General features: G+C 45.3%; 1 long non-coding RNA gene across 4 annotated transcripts in view; it reads left to right on the forward strand.

Annotated features, from left to right (window-relative positions):
- LOC140485771 (uncharacterized) overlaps nucleotides 1-25,089 on the forward strand; it is a 36,576-nt gene that overhangs the window by 7,460 nt on the left and 4,027 nt on the right. Inside the window, exons 3-6 of one of the 4 annotated variants that reach the window (XR_011962434.1) lie at nucleotides 2,367-2,475; nucleotides 8,216-8,322; nucleotides 16,941-17,033; nucleotides 20,352-20,921. This is a non-coding gene — a long non-coding RNA (uncharacterized lncRNA). Of the gene's footprint in view, nucleotides 1-2,366; nucleotides 2,476-8,215; nucleotides 8,323-16,940; nucleotides 17,034-20,351; nucleotides 23,619-25,089 lie in introns of those variants that run through there. The other 3 variants (XR_011962432.1, XR_011962435.1, XR_011962433.1) reach the window with 3 other exon arrangements.

Below are 25,089 nucleotides of genomic sequence, written 5' to 3' on the forward strand. Positions count from 1 at the left end.
CAGGCGGTGATAGGACCTGGGATATGGTCGCCATCTTTATTAGGGGCAAGGTACAGGTGAGGCGCATGTGCATGTCCCCTTCCTAGGATGGGGGGTGCGATTTGAAGAGAGGCATTTACACATCAAGCGCATACCAAGAGAAAAGTATGTCTTTATATTCTTCCTGCACTGACTGAGAATTTTGTTTTGTGAATTCATTTCATTAGGATATTAAATCAGAATAATTGAGGCTGGGATCTCAAAAGCAAGTTTTCACAGTCAATTGGGTCATCAGGATCTGAATATCATTGGCATTTAAATGTGGAAGGAGAAGGGTTTGTCTGTTCTGTTTGTGGGAAAATATCCCCAATGTTTTTGTTAAGCAGAAAGATGTATAAATTCATGGTTGGGTCATCTGTTGGGTATGTGCTCTGTTCTGGGCCCTGCAGCTGAGGAAGGAGATATTGGTCTGAGAGGGAGCACAGATTTATCCAGATTACACCTCGTCTCTTTGTAAGAACTCTCAGATTTAGACCCAATCACCCACTTCATGATGTTACCTGTAAACTTCATATTTTCAATTACCTGAAAACTTCCCATTAAAAGTCCTTTTGGATTCAAATTCCAGTACATTTTCATTTGGAATGTTCCAGCTTCTGACAACTGTCTGTTCATTCAGAAACTGCTGAGGTCCATGTTAACTCTGGGGTTACAAAGGGCTGAGCTGAAAGATGAGGTGCTGTCCCTGAGCTCCCATTGAGATGCATTGGAACAGGACAGGAGGCTGAGGGCAGTGTAGGTGTGAGCAGACAATGAAAATGACAGGGCTGCACTGTGAGGGCTGCTTGGCTCAATGAGAGTGTTTTGGAGTTGGGTGTAAACAGAGTGAGGTGAGACAGGGAGAAGGTGAAGCTGAAACTCCATTTTAGTTCAGGCCGTTCAGAAATTCACAGTCCCAATGGGAGCAGCCAGTTTTTAAGTGATACCTGCGGAATATTTGTTAACAGTTTTTAAAGTACTTTTCCTGAGGGCAGTTGAGAGTTAACCACATTGCTGTGGGTCTGGAGTCACATGTAGGCCAGACCAGGTGAGGATGACCGTTTCCTTCCCTGCAGGACATTAGTGAACCAGATGGGTTTCTAACAATCGACAATAGTTTCATGGTCATCATTTGCCTTTTCATTCTCGATTGTACTGAATTCCGATGCAGCCATCAGCCATGTTGGGATTCTATCCCTAATCCTCGGAACACTGTACATATCACTCATCTAGCAGGAATACCATTAAGCCATTGCCTCCCTTTTTAACAATGTTTAAAAGAAAGTTCCATGATTCTGCGTGTACAATTTGAGATAAAACACTGCAATGTCCATGTGTGAGCCTCTCCAAAAGGTCAATCAACAGAAATTTGTTTGGGGGTGAAATATTTCACTTTTTTGGGCCAGTTTATGAAACAAAAATGAATCTAAATAAAAATCTTAAGCCACGGCCATGTAATTTCTGAAGCCGGAAGGGGATTACGGAGACAGGGAGGGTTGTGGGGCCAGAGGGGGATTGTTGTCCAAACATCACTGTGGTGTACATGGACTGCAGCATTTCAGGAAGGCGGTTAACCACCACTTTCTCCAAGACAAGTAAAGGTGGCCAATAAATACTGGTCTGGGCAGCAAAGGCAACCCCCAGTGAATAAAACCTAGCAGTGACCTCTTTGAGCTGACTGGCTGTGAAGTTAAAAACCTCTCTGGAAAATGGAGTGGGCAGAGAAGAGAAACAGTGACATTTCACAGCTGGCCTCAGAGAGACCTCACCCTTGGAAGTACTCAGAGCCGGGGATCAGCTCAGTGAGTTTCAGTCTCTTCAAATATCAATCTTAGTCGGTTTTATTTTATTCAATCTACAATAGTGAGTAAGGTGAGGATTTCTTTTTAATGCCTTGGGGTCTCTTGATAAAATACTAAGATATGAACTGTAAGCATTAAGTTATTCTCGGGCAGTATTTTTCGAGCAGTAAGACTGTGCCTTTGTCTTGGTCTGTAGATTGTTAAGGCGGAGAGATGGCCTGTTGTAGAGTGGCGTGCTGTTCCTGTCGGATGTGGGAGATTAGGGATGACCATCTTACTGGGCTTGTATTATAGATTCTCTCCCAATAGTCAGCGGGGAATTGAGACACAATTTTACCAGGAGACCTCAGTTATATGTCAGAATAATATGGATGTAATGATAAGTGGTTTTAACTTTACCAACATGTCCTCGGAGTGCTGTAGTGTTACGGGCTTGGATGGAAAGGTATTTGTTCAGTGTGTATGAGAACATTTCAGATTCAGCTTGTAGGATGTACCTACGAGAGAAGGAACAAAACCTGACCTGTTTTCTTTATTCATTCACAGGATGAGGCTGTCACTGGCTCGGCCAGCATTTATTGCTGCGTTTACCCAGAGGGCAGTTAAGAGTCAACCACGTTGCTATCGGTCTGGAGTTCCATGCAGACCAGACCAGGTAAGAATGGCATTTTCCTTCCCTAAAGGTCGGGAGTGAGCCACATTAGTTTTTCCAACAATTGACAATGGATTCCTTGTCGTCACTAGATTTTTTTTTCCAGATATTTATTGAATTCACGTTCCAAAATCTGCCATGATGGGATTCAAACCCGGGTCCCCAGAACGTTATCTGGATCTCTGGATTAACTATCTGGCGATAATTTCACTCCGTCATCACTGCCACTTAGGAAATGAGGGGCAGGGTGAGTGACTGAGGTATCAGTGGGCAGCACATCAGCACCAAAGATCCCACAGTATTGTGGCTCAGTGGTTAGCGCTGCTTCCTCAGCACCAGGGACCTGGGCTTGATTCCAGCCTCAGGTGACTGCCCGTGTTCAAGTTGGTACATTCTCCCCAGTATCTGTAAGGGTTTCCTTCAGGTGTTCCAGTTTGCTCCCACAGTCCAAAGATGTGCAGGTTAGTTGGATAAACCACGTTAAATTTCCCATAGTGTCCAGATGCAGTATATGAGGTTTTGGGATGTGCAGGCAAATCTCTGCCTGATGTGAAAAGATCCTTTTGGGGTTTTGGACAGAGGTCAGAGGGAGGTGTGGCCGCACGATTTACATTTCCCATGGCGGCAAGGGAGGATCAAGGGTGGGGAGGGTGTGGACCAAACAAGGAAGGCGTGGCAGGAATGGTCTCTGCGGAACGCAGATAGGGGTTGGAGAGGGAAATATGTCTCTGGTGGTGGGGTCTGACTTTAGGTAGCAGAAATAACAGAGGTTAATGTGCTGTATCTGGAGATGAGTGGGGTGGAAGGTGAAGACCGCAGGGTTATATTCTTCATTGTGGCTGGAGGGGTGGGGTAAAGGCGGAGGTGCGGGAAGTGGAGGATATGTGTTGGAGGGCATTGTTGATCAAGTCAGAGGAAAATTACGGTCCTTGAAATCGGCCTTTCTGGGATGTCCTGGAATAGGATCCAAAGAGATTAAACAAATATATCACAGACAAAAGATTAACTGGACCAGAGAATAGGACCCCTTAAAGGTCAACAAGGCTGTCTATGGAACCACAGGGGGTGCGAAAGATATGCAAATGTTTCACGTCATTTTTACTGGAGAAGTATATGGAAGCTCGAGAGTTTGGAGAAATAAACACTGGTAACTTGAAAAGTGTCCATGTTACAGAGGAGGTGGTACTGGATGTCTTAAATCTCATCAAGGTGGATAAAGCCCTGGATCCTGATCAGGTGTATCCTGGAACTTTCTGGAAATCTAGGGAAGTGATTGTTGGGCCTCTCCTGAGGTATTTGTATCGTTGATAGCAACAGGTGAGGTGCCATTATTTTTAAAAGGTGGTAAGGAGAGGCCGTGGAACAAGAAAACAGTGAGCCTGAAGTCAGTGGCAGGCAAGTTGTTGGAAGGGATTCTGAGGGACAGGATATACATCTATTTGGAAAAGTAAGGAATGATCAGGGAGAGTCAATGTGGCTTTGTACATGCACAATTGTGTCTCACTAACTTGAGTGAGCATTTTGAAGTGTCAAAGAAAATTGATTAAGCCAGGCGGTGAATGTTGTTTATATGGACATTCAACAAGGTTCCACAAAGCAGACTGGTTAGCAGGGTTAGATAACATGGAATGAAGGGAGAGCAAGCCATTACAAAACTACCTTGAAGGTAGGAGACAGAGGATGATGATGGAGGGTTGCTTTGCGGACTGGAGGCCTGTGAGCAGCAATGTGCTGCAAGGATGGATATTGGGCCCTTAAATAAATGACTTGGGTGTGAATATATGAGGTATGGTCAGTAGGTTTACAGAAGACACTAAAATTGGAGGTGTAGTGGATAGTGAATATGGTTAGTTCAGAATACAACAGGATCTTGATCAGATGGGCCATTGGAGCAAGGGATGGCAGACGGAGTTCAATTTAGATAAATGCGAGCTGTTGGATTTTGGAAAGGCAAATCAGGGCAGGACTTAATACACTTAATAGTAAAGTCCTGGGGAACATTGCTGAACAAAGAGACCTTGGAGTGCAGGTTCCTAGTTCCTTGAAAGTAGAGTCACAGGTAGGCGGGGTTGTGAATGCAGCATTTGGTACGCTCCCCGTTATTGGTCAATGCATTGAATGCGGCTGTTGTGAAGTCATATTGTGGCTGGACAGGGAACTGATTAAGGCCCTTCTGGAATTCTGTTTTCGGTTCCAATCTCCCTGTTCTCGGAATAACGTTGAGAAACTTGAAAGGGTTCAGAAAACATTTGCAAGGATTTTGCCAGGGTTGGACGGTTTGAGCTATTGGGAAAGGCTGAATAGGCTGGGACTATTTTCCCTGGAGAGTTGGAGGCTGAGAGGTGATCTCATAAAATCATGAAGGGCATGGATAAAGTGAGCAGTCAGGGACTTTTTCCCAAGTTCGGTGGGTCCCGAACTAGAGGGTACAGGCTTAAGGTGAGAGGGAAAAGATTTAAAAGGGATCTAAGGGGCAACTTGTTCATGTTGAGGGCATTGCAAGTATGGAATGAACTGCCAGAGGAAGGGGTGGAGGCTAGTACAATTGCAGCATTTAAAAGGCATTTGATTGGGTACATGAAGAGGAAGGATTTAGAGGGATAAGGTTGAACCGCTGGCAAATGGGACTCTATTAATGCTCTCCGTTATTGATCAATGCATTGAATACAGAAGCTGGGATGTCATATCGTGGCTGGACAGGACATTGATTAAGCCACTTCTGGAATTCTGTTTTCAGTTTGAATTACTCTGTTCTGGGAAGGATGTTGTGAAACTTGAAAAGGTTTGGACAAGATTTACAAAAACGTTGCCAGGATTGGAGGATTTGGGCTACAGGGAGAGGCTGAATAGGCTGGGGCTATTTTCTCTGGAGAGTCAAAGACTGAGAGGTGACTTCATGGAGATTTATAAAATCACGAGGGGCGTGGGTAAGGTGAGCAGCCAGGGTCCTATTTCCTCAGGTTAGGTGAGTCCAAAACTAGAGCACCTGGGTTTAAGTTGAGGGCAAAGATTTAAAAGGGATCTAAATGGCAACGTTTTCAAGCTGAGTGTGGTGTGTGTATGGGAGGGGCTACCAGATGAAGTAGTGGAGGCTGAAAAATCACAACATTTAAAAGGCTTCCAATTGGGTACATGAGTAGAAAGGGTTTTGATGGATACAGGCCAATATCTGGTAAATGGGAATCCATTAGTTTAGGATTCCTTGTTGGCACGGACGAATTGGACCGAAAGTCTGTTTCTTTGATCTTAATAAATTAAGATGCATTCCTCTCTTTTGCGGAGAGCTAGCTGAAACACAAATAATTATCCTTGGAGCTGAGAAGGTGAAGCAGTGATTTCGATCTGGTGCAGATTTGGTTCCGGGGTCTTGAATTTGCAGAGAGAGAGAGGAATTGTTCACACTGTCACAATTTTTAGTAACTACTTTCAAGTAATTGGCAAATAATACCAGGTGAAAATGTGAACACTATTTTATTCAGTAAGTTCTGAGCATCTGGACCAGTCTGAACGACACAGATTCAGCAGGTAATCTGAAACAGACTTAGAATTTTATTTTTTAAGGAAAGATTTGGGGGGCTTTGGGCACATGGGAGGGGACTTGGGACAGATTTGCAGCATCTCCAAAGGGAGAGGGTACAGCCCCAATGGGCTGAATAGCCCCCAGGCCCTGCGCTCTTTGATACTGTCCCATTCACTGTGAATGATTAGATTACTTACAGTGTGGAAACAGGCCCTTCGGCCCAACAAGTCCACACCGCCCCGCCGAAGCGCAACCCACCCATACCCCTACATTTACCCCTTACCTAACATGACGGGCAATTTAGCATGGCCAATTCACCTGACCTGCACATCTTTGGACTGTGGGATTTACACATCAATGAGTCGAAATCTGCAACTCCACTCCAAGCGACCAAAGACCCAACAGCAATCCAGGTCCACTCAACACATCGCACCAGCTGCACGACACCTTAATCTTCCACCACAAGTTCCGTGTCTCACGATCCTGCCCCACCAGCCACCTGACAAAGGAGCAGTACTGCAAAAGCCCCCACTTCCAAACAAACATGCTGGACCATAACCCAGTGTAGCATGATTTTAAACTAAATATATTTAAGCTAGTTTTCAAAACCGTAACTGATTATCTGGGTTGATTAGATGGAATCATTTTCACCTCTAGGAATTTAGTTTCTTACAGAGTCATTCAGCACAGAAACAGACCCTTCAGTCCAAATCATCCATGCTGACCAAGTTTCCCAAACTAAAGTAGTCTCACTCACCTGAGTTTGGCCCATATCACTCTAAACCCTTCCTATCCATGTATCTGTCCAAATGTCTTTTAGATGTTGTAGCTGTATCTGCATTCATCACTTCCTGAAGCTCATCCCAGGGCAGAGAGAGGGATTAGCCCTCCACTCTCATCACAATGGGGCCCGGCTGATTGATGGCAGCTCCAGACCAATGGGAGGAGAATCTGTGTGGTCCTGCAGCCAATGGGATTGAATGAGGGGTGTGGCCAGCAAGACAACACCTGTCCATGAGCTGTGCGGGTGCAGTGTCACTGTTTGGGGTTGGGAGAGACAGCAGAGACTGGGACAGAGGCTGTTGGACCTGAATTACAAACTCCCGGTAAATAAAAACCAAATGAACTGCGGAAGATGTAAATCAGAAACAACAACCAGGAGGTTCTGGAAAAGCTCAGCAGGTCTGGCAGTATCTGTGATGAAAAATCAGAGTTAAAGTTTCAGATTCAGTGTCCCTTCCACAGAACAGATATTACTGAGAAAAAAAGGTCAGTTTATGTGCAGAAGTTAGTGTGGGGGGGAAGATAAAAGGAATAGAGGACAGGTGGGGATAGAGTGAGAAGAACGGTTGGATAAAGGAGTGGATAACGATCTGGCTGGGGGAGGGTCATTAGCTGTTAATGGAGACTGTTAGTGGCTAACCATAGGTAGTGTGTAATGGCAGGCTGTGAGAACGAGGCCTGGTGTGTGGGATGGAGGGCTATGACATGAGGTTGTTAACTTATGGTTAGCCACTAACTGTCTCCATTGTAAGCTGTTGCCAACCTATATCACTCCACGATTGGAGCTGCCGAGGACACAAACCTTTGGAATATCTTCCCTATCTCCCTCTCTCTGCCTTAAAGATGTATCTAAAAATCGTTCTCTTTAATCAACGTTTCCATCATTTGTGAAGCATTTTAGGATGTTTGTCAATGTGAAAGGCTCCATGCAATGCAGGTAGTTGTTGTTATTGTCTGACATCAGGAGAAACAGGGATGAGCCCTCTCTCTCTCTCTCTCTCTCTCTCTCTGAGACCTGATGAACAGCAAAAGCAGGAAGCACTGAGCATGCTCCAGCCCACAATGGGCCTCGGATTATTGATGTCAGCGCAGGACCAATAAGAGTGGGGGAACAGGGTCTAGAGGTGCTAGTTGGTCCTTCAACCAATCGGAGTGAATGAGGGGCAGGACAATACTCAACCACATGATAAACTTCACGGACAGCACAGTGTTGTTGTGACCAAGGCATTGGAAATGTGTGAAGGTGAAGGGCAGGGGAAAGGAAAGGCATATTGACCAGGAAGAGAAGGAAATTTTCATGGTATGGGATGAGAGGTTTTACAGAACTTAGTGCACATTGTAAAACACAAATTTGAAAATCCCAAATTCTGCACCATTTTCCCTCCCTATAATGCATTTTGCACTCCCTGAAATATCAACTGTGTATTTCTCCCTCCACAGATACCAGTGATCGGTGCCAAAGCCCCATTGCCTGTGGAGAAGGTGATGTTTGACTTCCTTGTACAGCTGCAGTTCGTGTGGTGAAGGTGCTCCCACAATGTGTTTGGGTAAGAGCTGTTATAGATTATTCACTCAGTAACATTGAAGAGTTGACCATGTATGTGCAAATCAACAACCGTTTGTTTTTTTTTAATCATGTTTATAATTCCATAGAAATACTATTGAGAACTTCTGACATAAGGCCAAAGATGGGGATATTAAGTCAGGTGATCAAAAGAATTGCATAATATAGCAGGTTTTCAGGAATACCTTAAAGGAGGAAAGCAGGTCTGAGGGGGTTAGGGTGGGAATTCCAGACCGTGTTGCCTTGGCAACAGTAGAAACAGCCAGACCAGTGAAGCAATGAATAAACACATCATTGGGAGTCTGAAAGAAAATGAGTTGTCAGGGTCTCACGGGTTGTGTGGTGCAGGGAGACAGGGATGTTCACAGCCAGGAATTACATCAAGGGTGAGAATTTTAAATTGTTGCTTGTTAATAGGAGCCTTTTGATGGATCAACAAGTTTTGGTACAAGTGAGCACTTAGGCAGTAGGGTTTTAGATACTCTTGAGATTACATGTAAGTTGAATGTGGGAGGCTGGCCAGGACTGTGTTTGGATAATGAAGTCTGGAGATAACACAGGGATGGACGATTATTTCAGTAAATGAGCTGAGACTAGGGTGGAGTTGGGTGATGTCACTGATGTAGAAATAGTGCTTTTGGAGTTGGGCTGCTGCTCCTCCTCCTCATTACTCCCCCTCCCTAATTCACAGATATTGTTCCTTGTTCTATCTGTCTGCCTTTTCTGGTTATGTCTTTCTCTCCCATTCTGCTACAAACTAATATTTGAACCCACCGTTTATGCAATAACCTACTCCATCCCGACTCTCCCTTTCCTTTCTGAATTCCTTGTATTTGGTGTCCCTTAAGGATCTCTCCTTGGTCCCTCCTGTTTCTCACCTACATACTGCCAGGAGGTGACATCGTCCAAAAGCACCATGTTAGGTTTCACATGTACACTGACAATGCCCAGCTCTCCCTCCCCACCATCCGTCTCCATTACTCAGTTATCAAACTGCTCATCACACTCCCACTACGCCATTGGCTGCAATTTCCTGCGACGGAACGTTGCAGTGGTTAAACCCATTGCCTTCAGTTGCTATTACAAATTACTTTCCCTTACTGCTGAGCCCCTCCCTCTCCCTGGGAACTGTCTGAGACAGAACCACACTCTTGACAATATTGCTCTCATCTCTGACCCCAAGGTGACCGTCTGATCAGACATCTACACAATCACAAACACCAGGAATTCCAATCTCTTAAATGTTGCTTGTCTCCACCTCACCCCAGCTCCATTGCTGCTGAAACCCCTGACCCGTGTCGGTGTTGCCTTAAACTTGACGAATCCAAAACAGAATAGAGTAACAAAAAGATGGGGTACTGGGCTAATGGTCGGATACTTGGCAGTGTGGAAGAGCAGAGGGATCTTGGTATCCATGTACACAGATCTCTGAAAGTTGCCACCCAGGTAAATAGTGCAGTGAAGAAGGCATATGGCGTACTGGCTTTTATTGGTAGAGGAATTGAGTTCCGGAATCCTGAGGTCATGCTGCAGTTGTATAAGACTCTGGTGCGGCCGCATCTGGAATATTGTGTGCAGTTTTGGTCGCCATACTATAGGAAGGATGTGGAGGCACTGGAACGGGTGCAGAGGAAGTTTACCAGGATGTTGCCTGGTATGGTAGGAAGATCCTATGAGGAAAGGCTGAGGCACTTGGGGTTGTTTTCATTGGAGAAAAGAAGGTTTAGGGGTGACTTGATAGAGGTGTACAAGATGATTAGGGGGTTAGATAGGGTTGACAGTGAGAACCTTTTTCCACGTATGGAGTCAGCTATTACAAGGGGGCATAGCTTTAAATTAAGGGGGGGTAGATATAGGACAGATGTTAGGGGTAGGTTCTTCACTCAGCGAGTCGTAAGTTCATGGAATGCCCTGCCAGTAGCAGTGGTGGACTCTCCCTCTTTATGGGTATTTAAGCGGGCATTGGATAGGTATATGGAGGAGAGTGGGTTAGTGTAGGTTAGGTGGGCTTTGATCGGCGCAACATCGAGGGCCGAAGGGCCTGTACTGCGCTGTATTTTTCTATGTTCTATGTTCTAGAACCCGTGATTCGGTGACTGACCCAGAATCTGGTGCCAGACTCCCTCATGATGGGAAACATCTCTCTGTATTTACCCTGTCAAACTCCTTAAAAATCCTACATGTTACAATGAGTTCCCCTCTCATTCTTCCTAAATCCAGTGAGTAGAGTCCCAACCTCTTCAGCCTTTTCTTTAAAGATAATCCCTCCAAACCAGGGTTCATCCCAGTCAATCTTCTGTGAAATGCCTCTGATGGAATGATGTATTTCCTTAAATAAAGGGACCAAACCTTCTGTCATTACTCCAGATGTGGTCTCACTCGCACTTTATAAAGTTACTCTCAGGTATATGCTCCAAACAATTCCCTTTAAACTTGCACAGATGTTGTTGGAAATGCTCAGCAGGTCATGCAACATCTGTGAAGAAAAATCAGTTAAGATTTCGGGTCTGGTCACCCTTCCTCAGATACGTTAACTCTAATTTCTTTTCACAGATGCTGCTAGACCTGCTGAGCTTTTCCAGAATCTTCTGTTTCTCTTCCTGGTTTACAACATCTTCAGTTGTTTCGGTTTTCATATCCTTTAAACTTACCATCTCTCTTCTAGAATTTGTCATTTCCACCTTGGGGAAAAAAGATTCACATTTGTATGGACTCCCCTACTCTGGGGGGGAAAAAAAAAACCATGACTAGTCACCCTATCATTGCTCCTCATAATTTTATAAAGTGTAATAAAGCCACCTAAAGTGCCCAGTGCTGCAGGGAAATAGCCTCAGCCTATTCAGCCTCTCCCTATGGTTCAAATGTTCCAATACTGGCAACACCCTAGTAAAACTTTTCTGAACTCTTGCAAGTTTCCCACCATCTTTCCTATAGCAGGGAGACTGGAATTGAAAGCCGTCTGGGGATTCCAAAAGTGGCCGAGCCAATAAACTGTACAACCTAAACATGATCTCCCAACTCCTATCCTCAATGCACTGCCCAATAACAGCTAGCATACCGCACAACACCTTCACCGACCTGTCTACCTTCAACCCCACTTTCAAGGAACTAACAACCCACACTGCATGGTCTGTTTGTCTGTCAACACTTCCCAGGAACTTGTCATTAAGAGATTGTGTCATATTCTGGTAACATCTTTCTGAAATCAGGGAGACCACAATTGAATACAGTATTCTAAAACTGGCCTCCCCAATGCCCTACTCAGCCACAACGTGCCCTCCTAATCCCTATACTCAGTGACAGAATCCCTACAGTGTGGAAGCAGGCCTTTCGGCCCATGAGACCATCCCAACCATCGGAACAGCATTCCACCCTAACTCTGTAACCTACCATTACCCAAAGCTCATCCAGCTAACCTGCATGTCTTTGGATTTGTGGGAGGAAATTAAGAGCACCCAGAGGAAGCCCGCGCAGACACACAGGGAGAACGTGCAAACACCACACAGACAGTGGAATCGAACCAGAGTACATTTATTGATCAGCACATTCCATTCAATGTTAGTGTCCCAAATGCCACGTTCAGCACCTGATCTCCCTGAAACTTCACTTTCCAAGAACTATGCAGTTGTTCTGAGCCCTTCAGAGGGAATTAAGGTGAGGAGGAGAAAACTGGAACAGGGTTGAGTTTTTGTTCTATAAAATAACTCTCCATCTTCCCCCTCTGTTCCCCCCCCCCGTCTCCCCCCTCTCCCCCCACTCTGTCTGTTCCCCCTCCCTCCATCGGCCTGTTGTCCCAACTTCGGCCTGTCTCTCCTCCCCTCCCACAGTCGTCCTGTTCCCACCCTCTGTCAGCCTGTCTCCACTCCCCCTCCTCCCCCCTACTCCCCACACACACCCCCAATTGGCCTGTTTCCCCCCCCCCCCCTCAGCCTGTTCCTCCTGCCCCCACCCCTACTGTCTCTTCCCCCTCTTTGTTCGTCGCCTTCCCCCCCAGGTCTGTTTCCCCCTTTCTGTCAGTCGCACCCCCTCCTCTGCTCCCTTCCTCTCTAATCCTATTTTCTGTCCCCACCTGTCACTGGGCCACCCCTCTCTATCCCCCCTCTCTTTCCCCACCCATTTCAGTCCCAACCCTCTCGATCCACCACCCCCTGTCTACCTACCCTCCCTTCCAGTCCCCTAGTTCTGTAGTCCTCCACTGCAGGGCAAATATCTTGCCTATTTACCCTATCCATGCCCAGCCTGATTTTAAAAATCTCTTTCAGGTCACCATTCAGCCTCTGACACTTCAGGGAAAACAACCTATCCAACCCTGGCAACATGCTATAATTCTTTTCTGATCTCGTTAAAGTTTAAGAACATCCATCTGATAGGAAGGAGAACAGAATTCTATGGAATATTGATTTGGCAACTTTTGCAATGTCCTGTACATCCGCAATATGACCTCCCAACCCCTATACTCAATGCTCTGACCAGTAAAGACAAGCAGACCAACTGCCGCCTTCACGATCCTATCTACTTGCTACTCTACTTTCAAGGAACTATGAACCTGCACTCCAAGGACTCTTTGTTTAGCAGCACTCCCTAGGAACTTACTATTAACTGTATAGGTCCTGCTAAAGTTTGCTTTTCCAAAATGCAGCAGCTTGCATTTTTCTAAACTGAACTCCTCAGCCCATCACCCATTTGATCCAGATCCTCTTGTACTCTGAGGTAATCTTTTTCACTGTCTACTACACCTCCCATTTTGGTGTCATCTGCAAACTTACTTACAATACCTCTTATGTTCACATCCAAATCATGGATATAAATGGCAAAAAGTAGTGGATCCAGCACTGATCCTTGTGACACTCCACTGGTCACAGGCCTCCAGCCTGAAAAGCCCCCTCTGCCTTCTACCTTCGGGCCAGTTCTGTACTCCATGCGATCTAACCTTGCTGACCAGTTTCCCATGAGGAACCTTGTCGAACACATTACTGAAGTCCATGCTCTGACCTCAGCAATCCTCTTTGTTACTTCTTCAAAAAAACTGAGTCAAATTCATGAGATATGATTTCCCATGCACAAAGCTGTTATTAGTATCCAGGATTTAACTCTGTACATTGGGGTCTGCGTTGCCCAGTTATAGGGGTTAATATTCTGGATGAAGTTCAAGTACACCAGCATTTTGTCAGTGAGTCTGTATTGAGTCTTGTTAATGTCACCAACACAGGGGAGTTCCTTTTGAAAGGCAGTCCCTGTATCCCTTGCCCACCAGGAAATAGTGTAAGTGTCCTTACCTCTGGATGAGGAGGATCAGGCTCAGAGTTTGGTAACAGCATCTTTGAAGAGGCTGATTGGAAAACATGCCCAAGCCACCAGGCCATACAGTCTCCCAGCTGTCCCTGCCTGAGCCTCCAAACAGAACCTTCCTGTAGTGTCTCTCCTGTCAGACTCTCCCATTGCTCAGTTTGTCCAGGATCCCCTCCTGCTGCTGCACTGCTCCTGTCCCTCACTGACCGGTCCATCCCCCAGTGTCCTCCATATTCGTTCACTGTTCACAATCCCATTGACCCAGTCCTCCAGCCATGTCCCCTCCACTCCATAGAGACGGCTCAGTGGTTAGCACTGCTGCCTCACAGCATCAGGTACCCGGGTTCAATTCCGGCCACGGGCGACTGTCTGTGTGGAGTTTGCACATTCTCCCCGTGTCTGAGCGGGTTTCCTCCCACAATCCAAAGATGTGCAGGGCAGGTGAATTGGCCATTCTAAATTGCCCATAGTATTAGTTACATTAGTTAGGGGACATGGGTCTGTGTATGTTACTGTTTGCAGGGTCAGTATGGACTTGTTTGGCCGAAGGGCCTGTTTCCATACTGTAGGGATTCTGATATATTGGGCAGCAACTGCTATCAATCACCCGGACTCCTGTATGATCGGGAGCACGTACTGTAGGAGGGGAGACCAGTGCACGGGTGCAGTGCTGGCCAACAGTGGGAGTATGTGCAGTATAGGTCAGTGCCTGGGAAGGAGGCTGTGGGTGTGAGGGATTAATCTGTCATTAGCAGCTTCATCCCTCTGGGAGCAGGACCCAGAGGAATGGCCCCTTTCTTGCAACCCTGACATGTGATCAGACTATCAGTGGTGCAGCGTTTTGCAGAAAGTTATCAGAACTCTTTTGCGAAGATTCAGGGTTGTTATGGAAAGGGACAAGGATGGGCTTGCAATTAGAATTCTAATTTGGCTCATTTTAGTCAGATGGGTCTTGGCCAGAGTGTGCAGGAAGCAGTGTATGCAGGGTGGTTCTCATCAGGAGCTAGGAAACTGAATTCGAAGAGAGAGTGTGTGAGAACTGGGTGTGGAGGAAAGGAGAGGGAGGTTTGGTTTGGATTTCAGTTCACAGAAGAGAGAAATTGTGAGACTGAGGATTAAAGCTTTGGGGGAACAAGGAAACTACAGTTTAATACTACAATTGTCTTATAAATTTCCATCTTGTATTAACAGTGGTAACTTGTGTGCTCTGTTGTATGGTACTGAAAGGGTGGATTTGCGGATGAGAAATACAAATTGTACTTCATGTTCAGATCTGATAGTTACTTGATCCGTGCCGATCTGAATATCATTGGCCTTTTCATCTGGAAGGAAAGGTGTGCATTCTGTCCGTGGGCGAATATTTCAAATGTCAGTGTGACTGCAAAAGTACTGAGACACAGCCAAGTCCATGTCAGCGTGGTGAGTGTGGAGAGAGGTTTCATTTGTTTTTTGAAAGTCTGGAAAATCATGGCACATTTCCCAGGAACAATGAAGCCACAACTTTGCTTTGTAGAAGGACAAGTCTTTAATTAACTATGCAACCAGAGAGACACAAGGATAGCTGCACCGTGGGAAACACTATGAAAACGGGATTGTTGTAAAGGAGTTCATTCTCGATCATGGATTGTAATCCATTGGCATTGTCACGTCGGTTCCAGCGCCGTGGGGAAATACTGGAAATATGATGAATGTAATGTAGGGTTCAGTTATTCAACTGTAAGAAGTGCAGAACAATCTACAAGGATGTTGCCAGGGCTCAGGGGTCTGAGTTATAGGGAGAGGTTGGACAAGTGAGGATTTTATGTTTAGAGCAGAGGAATCTGAGGGGGTTCTTTTCTAGAAGTGTATAAGACCATGAGAGGCATGGATAAGGTGAATGCACTCGGTCTTTTTCCCAGGAACTCCAGGATTGGACGGCTTGATTGGATCAGTTTAAGGTTAGAGGAGAAAGAATAAAAGGGAAGCTGAGGGGCAACTGTTTTACACAGAGGGTGGTATGTATATGGAATGAGCTGCCAGGAACACTCCCAACAGGTAAAAGACATTTGGACAAATACATGGAAAGGAAAGGGTCTGAAGCAAATGGGCCAAGTGCAGGGAAATGGGGTTAGTGTGGATGGACATTCTGGTCGGCATGGGCCAGTTTGGGCCAAATGGCCTGTCTCTGCTGTTGGATTCTATAATTCTAAGTGCATTTGCTATTTCTCCCACTAACTCTGTTGGTATCCTGGGATGTATTCCATTAGGGTAATGAGACTTGTGTACCTTTAGCTCCATTAACTTGCCCAGCTCTAACTCTTTCATGATAACGGTTATTATCTAGGTCCTCACCTTCCTCAGTCTCCTTATCAATTACTGACATGCTGTTCGTATTCTCCACTGTGAAGACTGACTGCTGTGCACTCATATTCCTGAACCCTGCTGGATCGGAATAACTCGGCACAACTCTGAGAGATCTTCTTTGAGTCTTTATTGATGAAACATGGCAGTTACATGGATGGTGTACATGCAAAACACCTCCAGGTAGCATCAGGTAACTCCCCGCCTGTCCGATGTACAGCTCCCATTCTTATACCTTAGTGGTTTGGGACTTTGAATAGAGACTGTCTCTCAGTATTATCTCCATGGCGACGGCAGTTAGAAAGTCTAGATCAGTTCAGTACTTTGTGGTTAAACCACACACCCCTCCCCCCACACCCCCGTGGCTCCCTCAAGTATCTGACAGGCGCTTCAGTTTCAGTGGGGTATCTATCAGGATTCTGATGTGGAGGATCCGGTGTTGGGGTGGGGTGGACAAAGTTAAAAACCACACATCACCAGGTCCAACAGGTTTATTTGGAAGTACAAGCTTTTGGAGTGTGCTGTGATTTTTAACTTGATCAGGATTATCTCTATGGTAACAGTTAAGCGCTTCAACAATTACAGAGCCATATGTTCCCCACACAATAGGTTCCCCTCTAGCAGTGTAAACTGCAATTCTGGCCCTGGGGATAGCTACTCATCACTTTTCTCCCCCAATCCCATCTCGCTTTCTGTTGATCTTTAAAGTTTTTCTAATCTCCATGGTCTTTGCCAATTTGTATGCCTTCTATTTCAATTTGATAAACGCCCTTATTTCCTTAGACACCCACGGCAGATTACTCCTTTTCCGACAGTCCTTCCTTTTCACTGATATATACTTTTGCTGAGCACTTCAAAAAATTGCTTTGATATTCCTGCACTGTCCGTCAACTTTCCCACCATGAAGTCTTTGTTTCCAGTCTACATTAGCCAATTCCTGCCTCATCTTATTGTAGTCTCCTTTTGTTTAAGCACAGGATTTTGGGATTGGATCTAATCTTCCAGCTTTCCATCTGTGTTCTAAGTTCAACCAGACTTCTCAGAATTCTTTTATCAGATTACGAGGTGAGGCGATGTTTCCTGGGTGTTTTGGTTTTCATTGTCAGAGACCTTGGCTTTGTAATAAAGTACAGGATAGATATTCACAACAGAGTATTCTGGACACTGTGAATGTACTACACAGTCTAAAACCATAAATCACTGTCTCCCCTCAGTTTAAAATTGCAAAATCATTATCTCCTACACGCTTCCTCACTGTCTAAGTTTGGAACGCGAATCCACCTGACTATCTGTCATTTTCCGAAAATCTCCTTTGGTGAAAGTGGTGAGTTTTGGATTCATCTTTCTGGTTATTACCGTAAGAAGATAAGCCCTGGGCACTGAAGAGGCAATGCAGCCCTTTGAACCAGCTCCACCATTTAATACGGTGATGATTGAGCTCACCTCGGTCTCAGCTGGATTTTCCCGCCTGCTCTCTCTCACCCTTCATCTCATTGCAAATTCAACAGCAGTGGTTAGCACTGCTGCCTCACAGCGCCAGACACCCGGGTTCAATTCCCGACACAGGCGACTGACTGTGTGGAGTTTGCACATTCTCCCCGTGTCTGCGTGGGTTTCCTCCAGGTGCTCCGGTTTCTTCCCACAGTCCAAAGATGTGCAGGTCAGGTGAATTGGCCATGCTAAATTGCCCGTAGTGTTAGGTGAAAGGGGTTAATGTAGGGGAATGGGTGGGTTGCGCTTCGGCGGGTCGGTATGGACTTGTTGGGCCGAAGGGCCTGTTTCCACACTGTAAGTAATCTAATCTAATCTAATCTAATCTGTATCTCTTCATTAAATTGTCTCATTGTCCTGGCATCCACCGCATTTTGAATAGGGAATTCCACAGATTCACAACACATCGAGATAAGTACATTCTTCCTCATGAGAATAGAACATAGAACATAGAACAATACAGCACAGAACAGGCCCTTCGGCCCACGATGTTGTGCCGAACTTCTATCCTAGATTAAGCACCCATCCATGTACCTATCCAAATGCCGCTTAAAGGTCGCCAATGAATCTGACTCTACCACTCCCACGGGCAGCGCATTCCATGCCCCCACCACACTCTGGGTAAAGAACCCACCCCTGACATCTCCCCTATACCTTCCACCCTTCACCTTAAATTTATGTCCCCTTGTAACACTCTGTTGTACCCGGGGAAAAAGTTTCTGACTGTCTACTCTATCTATTCCTCTGATCATCTTATAAACCTCTATCAAGTCACCCCTCATCCTTCGCCGTTCCAACGAGAAAAGGCCGAGAACTCTCAACCTATCCTCGTACGACCTACTCTCCATTCCAGGCAACATCCTGGTAAATCTTCTCTGCACCCTCTCCAAAGCTTCCACATCTTTCCTAAAGTGAGGCGACCAGAACTGCACACAGTACTCCAAATGTGGCCTAACCAAAGTCCTGTACAGCTGCAACATCACCTCACGACTCTTGAATTCAATCCCTCTGCTAATGAACGATAATACTCCATAGGCCTTCTTACAAACTCTATCCACCTGAGTGGCAACCTTCAAAGATCTATGTACATAGACCCCAAGATCACTCTGTTCCTCCACCTGACCAAGAACCCTACCATTAACCCTGTATTCCGCATTCTTATTTGTTCTTCCAAAATGGACAACTTCACACTTGGCAGGGTTGAACTCCATCTGCCACTCCTCAGCCCAGCTCTGCATCATATCTAAGTCCCTCTGCAGCTGACCACAGCCCTCCTCACTGTCCACAACTCCACCTATCTTTGTATCATCTGCAAATTTACTGACCCACCCTTCGACTCCCTCATCTAAGTCATTAATAAAAATTACAAACAGCAGAGGACCCAGAACTGATCCCTGCGGAACTCCACTTGTAACTGGACTCCATGCTGAATATTTACCATCTACTACCACTCTCTGACTTCGACCGGTTAGCCAGTTTTCTATCCAATTGGTCAAATTTCCCTCTATCCCATGCCTCCTGACTTTCCGCATAAGCCTACCATGGGGAACCTTATCAAATGCCTTACTAAAATCCATGTACACTACATCCACTGCTCTACCCTCATCCACATGCTTGGTCACCTCCTCGAAGAATTCAATAAGACTTGTAAGGCAAGACCTACCCTTCACAAATCCGTGCTGGCTGTCCCTAATCAAGCAGTGTCGTTCCAGATACTATTCCAGAATAGAGTCCCTATAGTGCAGAAGCAGGATATTCATCCATCGAGTCCACACCAACCCTATGATGAACATCCCATTCAGACCCACCCATTCCCTGTAACATTGCATTTCCCATGGCTAATTGTCTAACTGGCACGTGCATGGACACTGTCAGCAATTTAACATGGGCAATCCATCTAACCTGTACATCTTTGGACTGTGTGAGGAAACTGGAGAACTGCACGAAACCATGCAAACATGGGGAGAATGTGTAAACTCCACACAGTCGCCTAAGGTCCCTGACGCTGTGAGGCAGCAGTGCTCACCACTGAGCCACCTCTGCTTAAAACCTGCTGCCCCTTATTAACCTCCCTATCCCCCAATTGGCTGAATCTATGTTCCTTACTTCAGAAATCAGGTTGTCTAAGCAGATGTCTCAGTGAATCCCAGTGACAGCCCACATGTCCCATGTGTCTGCATGTGAATCTGATACACAACATCCTCCACCCCACACTTTTCATTCGCATTCCAGAGTCAGGGATCCAGTGGCTGCATGAGGACTGCAACTCCCAAATTCCGAGACAGGAACCATACGTCTGTGGGGAAACCTGGCACTGCACAAGTACAGAATGTGGGTGGGTTTTGGAGCATGTGCTTTGGGGTAACTAGTGGAAAGTATTTCACACTGTGATTGTCTGGAGGAGGAACGTATTTGCTTGTAGTATTGATCTGTTAGAGGGTCAAAGTGTCACCACACCCACATGGGACCAAGTTCCATTCCCAATTTGTCATAACACTGGAATCGACCAATGAGAAACAAAGAAGGACGTGACCCATTCTCCCAGACTGAAGGTTCCTCTTCTGTCCAGGATCTGCCACCTCCCTTTCTGTTTCCTTTTGTTTCATTCTGCTGTTACATTATTGACTTGCAGCAACTGGAGGGAAAGGAAGTTACGCTCAGAAAGGGTGCAGAGTCTAAACAGGGACAGGAAGTGGTGGCATAGACCTGTTTATCAACAACTCGATGAGAATGGGGAGGGTGTACATTAGGGGGTAGTAGAGTCAGAACGGTGGGAGAGTGGAGGTGGGCTGGAGGGTTACAGCTTTGGGGGAAGGAAGAGGAAAAAGATATTCCAGAGAAACTAGAATTGTCTGCTCTGAATTTCTTATCTGTACATATTCCTTTATACAGGGTGCTAGATGGTGAAGATTTTCAGACTGAAATCTCAACATCATTTGCCGATCGTGATTAAGTTAACCAGAATTAGAAGAACCAAAGATGGAGAATCACTCGGCCAAAATCCTGCAACACTCTCCCTCCCAGCATTGTCGGTCTCTCTGCCCAAATGGACTGTGAATGGTTCAAGACAGCAGCTCACTACCATCTTCTCAAGGGTAACGAGAGATGGGGAATAAATGCTGGCTGAGCCAGTGATGCCCGTATCCTGGAAACGGTTTCTATCTCTAGTTGCTGAAACCCAGTTGATGTTACTGCAGGATGATGAGGGATGCTGAGTGCATCCTCCAGGAGGCATCACCATCACATTACCCCTGCCTACACCCACACAGTAACACAACAACGCCACTGGAACAAAAGGCAGTGAAACCAAAGGAGGACTTAGATATAGTTCTTTGTGGTAAAGTCATGAAAGCGGATTGGAACACAGCAGGAACAGGAGACTGAGCTGGATGGTCAGCTGTTTCCCATTGAATGGTGGAGCAGGATTGAAAGGCTGAATGGTCTCCTGCTGCTATCTCCCAGGTATGTATATAGTCATGGAGCCCGGGTAGGAAGGAGTGGGCAGGGCAGGGATTCTCCAGGAGATTGCACTTCCACATCAGTTTTCAGTGAGGGATGGTTTGATGGATTTTATTTAACATTTGTCTTTAACACAAGGTTTGTGAATTTGGTTTTAAAATATTGTAGCTATTTATTCCACAATAAATAAAACTAAAAGAAAAGAAATGAAACTATCTGAATATCACAGTTTTTAAAAATTTCAAACGCCCTGTAAAACAAAATCCTGTCTATTCCCGGACACCATCTCTTTCCAGTTACTCAAACTCCAGGGAAATATTCCCTCCCTGTCTGAACCTTTGGTTTGATTTAACTGCTTTTCAGTTCTCCTTCAGTGAGCTGTGAAGTGTTCTTTCTCCCCCCCCATTTCTCCTACCCAGAAGTGTTATCACACAGCTGAGCAACCTTCCCACGTTCATCATTTCACCATTTTGGGTTTTGTTAATATATAATCACCAGCAGTAAACCACCCGTGTAACCAATTGAATATTTACAAACAAAGCCCATTACGGCCAAAGCAAACCATTACAAATGACAGAGTGGGAATGGACCAAATCAAAGTAGAGTTCGGGGTGAGGGGGCAGCAGTGGAGATAAAGCACTGTATCCTGCGATGCCCACCTCTATTTAAAGGCATCGAGAGCATTGATACATACCACATGCTCCTCTCCAAGGACACCCTGCTTTATCCTCAATCAAAGAATAGCCTTTATCCTCAATCATAGAATAGAATCCCAACTGTGTGGCAGGAGAGTATTGGCCCATCAAACCCCACCAACCATCCAAAGAGCATCCCACCTGGAGCACTCCATCCCTGTAACACTGCATTTCCCATGGCTGATCCATTGAGTCTGCACAATCATGGAGACTGTGGACAAGTCCACACCGACCCGCCAAAGCGCAACCCACCCATACCCCTACATTTACCCCTTACCTAACACTACGGGCACACACAGAAACACAAAGGCAGCATGTGCACCTGAGTTGAATGAACCTGGACTTAGGAAAATGTGATAACAATCACAACTAGTTAGAATTACAGAATCCCTTAGGCGCACAAAGAGACTATTCGGTCCATCGAGTCTGCAATGACCTGCTGTCCCACCCTACCTCCATAACCCCACATTTAGCATAGCTAACCCAACCCACCTAACCTACACACTACAGGCCATGTTAGCACGGCTAATCCATCAAACTGGCACATCTGTGGGAGAGTCACATATTATGTCTGAGTGCTCAGGATTGTGGATGAAAGCTCACAAATACTTGACTCTGACGCAAATCCTCTTTTTTTTTCAAAATAAAATCTGGGGGAAACTGCAGCCAGAAAGATTTCCGATTATCTCATGAGGAAGAGAATTCAAAACTCGTGCCACTGACCCAGGGGGTGCAGTGAAGTTACAGAGGTCTGGGAACCATCAGAAATGTAACAGGTTGTGAGCAAGGTGGGAGTGAGACAAGGACAAAAAGACAGTCTGTCACACGGGGGAAGGCAGGAGAGATTAAATTGCAGAAATGGTAGTCCCTCAAGGCCATGGGGAATGGATTTAGGGCTGGGAAAGAAACCAGGAAACAAGGTGAGCAGCTGTCAAAGAAATACATTGAAAAAACAGAACATAACAACATAGAGGGCAGAGTACACAGTCTGAAATTGTTGCTCTCATTGGTGAGTCCAGAACGCTGTAAAGCCTAGGTCATTCTATTACAGCCAACACGTGCAGGATAGGCCAAGTGGCCTCGATCTGTGCTGTAACTTTCTGATAAATTTATTCTGACATTTGGAATTCAGGTCGGATGATGTTCATAAATTCTCAAATTGGAGTTGACTTTAATATTCTGGAGAAATGTTAAATAAATCACAATGATCCCATTCTGCAGACTTTAGTCCACAGCCCTGCATGTTCCAGCATCTCAGTTACATCCATGTCCTTTTATTCTAATGTGATGCTGGTTACTCCCTCTGCCACCCATCAGTGAGTTCCTGCTCCCCTCCATCTCTGAGTGAAATGAATTCTCCCCTCCCCTTCTTTCTGGGAATTAGTTTCAATCTAAAACCTCCAGTTTCTGACCTCTCAGTTAATGAATAGCTCCTTCCTATCCACTCGATCTGGATTCCTCAGCATTTTATCACTTCAATTAAATCTCAGCTCATCCTCCTCGGAAATCATCCCCAGCCAATCCAATCTTTCCTCAGAGCAGAAATTTTCCAATTGTAGAAACATTCTGATCAATCTCCTCTGTACCCTCTCTGGTGTGATCACATTAACCCTGGAATGTGGGGATCAGAAGTGTGTGCAGTACTTTAACTGCTGTCAAACAAGTGTTCCTGACATTTCCCATGTCACCTCCGTGTTCTTGTGGTTGTCGCTCACACAAGAAGTGTCCTGGTTTTCCCACATGGAACTGGATGTGCACTCCATGGGGCTGGGATTCCCTACCATGTGTTTATTTGTTAACTAATCCTCAATTAACTTCAGATTAAAACAACATTATCAGCTACCCACCAATCAACTTCTTCCATTACACCCAAGTCATCTTACTTTTTAAAAATCTCTTTAAAATTATTACTATCTAAACACAACAGGCTTTAAGTTGCTGATCAAGTATTCAGATGTCTCCACTGTTACAATCACTTGAAGATTATCTTTACCTTCAGCTACATTTGGTGAATTGAACACTGATTGTCAATATATGAATATCAAACGGACTTGAGTTTTATGGTAATTAATCCAGTCTGACATTCTTGTTGGTTAATATCTTGAAGAGAACTGTCCTCAGAACTCCAGCTGTGCTCTGACTTCATTCACAACTGGATGTGGCTGGACTGCAGATCTTAGATCTGTTCTGTTGTTTCCCGGATTGCTTTGCTCTGTCTATCACTTGCTGCTTATGCTGCTTGGAACACAAGTAGTCCTCTATGGGAACTTCATCAGGCTAACACCTCATTTTTAGGTATTCATGCTGCTGTTACTGGCATGCTCTCCTGAATTCTCTCAGTTGAATGAGGATTGATCCTCTGGTTTGATGGTAAGAGGCAAGTTGGGGAATATGCTGGGCCGTGATTCTGTAAGTTTTGTTGGAGTACAATTCTACTGCTGTTCGTGGAAGGAAAGAGCTAAACTCTTGCACTGTAAACCGTATATGTAAGCAGCTACATGCAGTATCATGAACACGGATAGGCCAAGACATGAAATGCGAGCAACACTGTACAATGATGCAGGATCACAACTGCAGCAAGGGGAGATTAAGATCCAACTTGACATAGGAGTTGGGAAAGAAGCAGCTGATCAGATTGTCTTATTCATAGTCACAAAGAGACTGTGTGAAATTATTGTACTGTTGGAGGTGAGGATGGAGGAGGTCAGGGAGATGGAGAGGCCTTCAAAAGAAACGAATCTGCCTGAGAGTTATGGGATCGACTTGATTGCCATGCATTTAATAGAAAGCTAATTGAAACTGTTTTTATCCCCAAAAGATAACAAGACAATAGAAACAAACCCCAGAATACATGGTTCAGAGATGCATGTCAATAGCCCATCAACATCAAACTCCTGCAATTATTCAGCAAACGTATGTGTGATTACCCAGTTCTAATGAACCAGAAAACCGCTGTTCACTGTGTAGATGGACAGTGATGTGGGGAAGTATTGGTCGAGCGGTATTGTCGCTAGACAGTTAATCCAAAGCCCCAGATAACGTTCTGAAGACCAGGGTTCAAAGCCTGCTGCGGCACTTGGGGGAATTTGAATTCAATAAAAAAAGCTCTTGAATTTAAGAATCTAATGATGACCATTAATCGATTGCCAGAAAAACCCATCTGGTTCAGTAATGCCCTTTCAGGAAGGAAGCTGCCATCCTTCCCTGGTCTGTCCTACATTGTGACCTCAGACCCACAGCAATGTGGTTGACTCTTACCTGCCCTCTGGGCAATTAGGGATGGGCAGTAAATGCTGTCGGGCCAGCGACACCCTCATCCTGTGAATGAACAAAGGAAAATAAAAATCTGTACCCAGTGTGAATCTGTACATGTTCAGCAATGTTGTGAACATTTCCAAAGCTAAGTTCTCTATGTGCACAACTTTATGAACTGCCAAAACCATTGTTCATTACTTGGTGTGAACAAGAAAAAAAAA

This window comes from Chiloscyllium punctatum, chromosome 14, assembly GCF_047496795.1.
Source record: "Chiloscyllium punctatum isolate Juve2018m chromosome 14, sChiPun1.3, whole genome shotgun sequence".
Lineage (NCBI taxonomy): Eukaryota > Metazoa > Chordata > Chondrichthyes > Orectolobiformes > Hemiscylliidae > Chiloscyllium > Chiloscyllium punctatum.